This window comes from Penaeus monodon, chromosome 16 (assembly GCF_015228065.2).
Source record: "Penaeus monodon isolate SGIC_2016 chromosome 16, NSTDA_Pmon_1, whole genome shotgun sequence".
Classification (NCBI taxonomy): Eukaryota; Metazoa; Arthropoda; class Malacostraca; order Decapoda; family Penaeidae; genus Penaeus; species Penaeus monodon.
The window spans coordinates 30495818-30498738 of record NC_051401.1 but is presented as its reverse complement, the minus strand read 5'-3'; positions in this window follow the sequence as shown (position 1 = coordinate 30498738).

Here is a 2921-nt window from a genome sequence, read left to right as displayed (position 1 = left end):
TCCTTTTTCCCCTTTTCCCCCCTTTTTGGTTGCGACAGTCCCGGGCAAAGCTTTTCAAAGGCGACCCTCGACTGCCCTTTTTCCCTCTTCCTTTTTTCCTTGCCAGGATGGGTTTCCCAATGGGTGTGACGAAAGCATCAGCAGGATCACCCTGTCCCCCCTTTATCGAAAAGGGGGGTCTTTTCTTCTGGGGAGGACTTGTTGGGGCTGTTGGAAACCCTTTTTTTTCCCCGTGGATCTTCTGCACTTGTTTATTTTGGGAATCCTGTTTTTTCGGGGATCCCCCGGGTTTTGGCTGGGGGGCAGCTTCCTTCATCTTAGGAGGTCGGGAGGGCCTTTTTTGCTCTTGTTCTTCCCCGACATAGGGGCCTGGGGGGGTGGGGGAAAAAAATTTGGGCGTCTTCTTACAAACCCCTTTTCCCCTTGAGGCCGCCTCTTTCCTTACCCCGAGCAAGCCAGGCTCCAGGCGTGATGCCCTTTGGGACAGTTTTTTTGGACATTTTTGGGTGTTTTTGTCCTTTTTCCCCCTTTGTATGCCTTTAAAGCCCACCTCGGTGTTGTGTGCCTTGTACGACCCCACATTTTGGCTTTTTCTGTGGGAATTAGCCTGGGGGTGTCCCCTACTTTCTTGGGACTTGAAACACCGCAGTGGATCACCCCTATGTACGTAGGTGGGAGTTCCCCCAGTTACCCGAGATCAAGTGTAGAGGGGTTTTGGGGTTTCCTTTCCAACCCCCCTCCAAACCAAAATTGCCAGGTTGGAGTCTTCCCCTTCGACAATCGGGAAGCCCCCCACGACCCGTGGGTGTGGGTGGGGATCACCCCCACATCATAAAGAGACTAGAAGCCAAATAGCACCCTTTTTGAAACCCTCTTTTTTCCCTTGGGGTTCAGTGGTGAGAGGGGCACTTTCCTCCCCTCTTTTAGCTCCTTTGTTTTCCCCCGCAGGAAAAAAGGGTGGGTTGATCTTTTTGGGGATGATGATCATGCCCTGATCTCACGCAAAAACCCCGGGTTGACAACCGGTTTTTGCTTTTGGGTCTCCAAAAGCCCCCACCTTTGGGAGGCATTGTCGAAACCTTCGGGTTTTAAAAAGGGACCTTGACCCCGGGAAACGCCTTGGGGGGCCCGACTCTCTCTCAGAGTCGGCCCCCCGGGTCGGTCGTTTTTGGGGCCGCCCTTTTGGGTTTGGGGCTTGCTCGTGGGGGGGCCAGCTGTTTCGGCTGGTTCCTGGTTTCCCCAATTGGGTCGTGGGGGCGTCTGAGGGTGCTCAGAGGCCTTCCTGGGCCCGGGTGTTGGGCCCCGGGGGGGGCCCGCACGAGAGTCCCTCTGTTTGGGCAATCTGGGGGGAAAAGACATATTCCCTTTCATGGTTTTTCTTTCCCTTTTCCCCATCTTGGCAGCAGGCATGACATGTCATGCCTGCTGTTTTTTATCAAGTGAGGGAGAGAAGTTAAATTTTTTTCCCGGCAGTTTTCCCATGGCAGGGCGGGTTTTACAGTTTAAACCCCCTTCTCCCCTGAAAAAAACCCCCAAGGGTTTTTCCCTCAGTGAGAGGGAAAAGGGGGCCTGTACCTGTTCCCGTTAAATTCCTTCTCCCCCTGAAACCCCCAACCACGACTATTTCTACACAGTGAGGGAGAGAAACTAACTTTTATTTTAGGGACTTCCTATCCCGGCCGGGAAAATTAGTGTTCTTTCTACGGGAAACTATTAACAGAACCGACTGAGGCCTGACCCAAAAGGGGGGGGTCCTACCTGCCTACGCCCTATTCGAAAAAAAAGAGAGTGGGGAGTCCCTCAGATGGGCTGCCCAGACCAGTCTCTAGCAAAAAGAATGGCAACTCTATGCACAAAACCCTTAAAAGGGGGCTTTCTAAACCCCCCCCCAAAACAACCCCCCCCTGCGAAGGAAAGGTCTCCCGCGTCCGAGCCCCGCGCCCCAAGAAAGGGTCCAGTTTTACCAGAAAGGGTGCACAGAGTTATCCTAATGCCCAAAAATTTGTATGGAAAAAAGTAGGGTAGGGGGGGCAAAGAACTCCAAAGCAAGCACATAGCATCGGGGGGGATCCCGGGGAGCGCGTCACCGTCCGAAAAGCGGGAAGGCCGAGGGGCCCAAAATTGGGATGGGCCGGGGGGTGATACTCCTTTAAAACCGCCCAAGGGAAAAAACCCCAAAGACCGAGAAGTCATGGTGACTCTCTTGGGATTACCGACTTGGCGGGCCCAAACCCCCCTTTTCCGGTAAAAATCCTCCCTTCTCTCTGAATCGCCCATTGGGGGGACCGATTCACCGCAGGAGAAGGAAGGAGGGGGTCCTTTTCTTCCCCTGCTCGATGTCCACTAGGGCACCCCGCAAAAACTGAAGTTTTTTAAAAGGGGTGTGGAACAAGCATTTTTTGATCTTACAGACAAGGGGTTGGGCGAGTGCATGACCCTTTAAACGAGTTAATGAGTTAGGAGTCTAAAAATAGCGAAAGGGGGAAACCTTTTTTTTTTTTTGGGGAGTAATGTTTAAAAGGGAAAAGGGGGTCATAAAAGTTTTAGTATAAGAACACTTTAAAATTAAAAAGGAGGGGGTATTTGAAAATGCGAGTTGGTAAGGTTACTGCGAAACCAGCACCGGAAGTGGATTTTGGAGCCATCAGTGCAAATACTGAAGGAATGAATAAACATGGGCAAAAAGAAAAGGGGGAGGGCAGAAATTGGGGAAGGGGGGGAAAACCGAGTCATTGGGGCAAAGGAAAAAAGAGGGGGCAAAAATGGGGTAAGGTTTTAAATCATGGAGGAACGGAATGGACAGAAAAAGGAAGGGCGGAGAATGGGGAAAAGAGGTGGGAGGGGGGTACCATACGAATGGGAAAAGGAGTAGGTAAACGTGGAGAAGAAGCAAAGTTAGGAAGTAGGGATCATGGGATAGT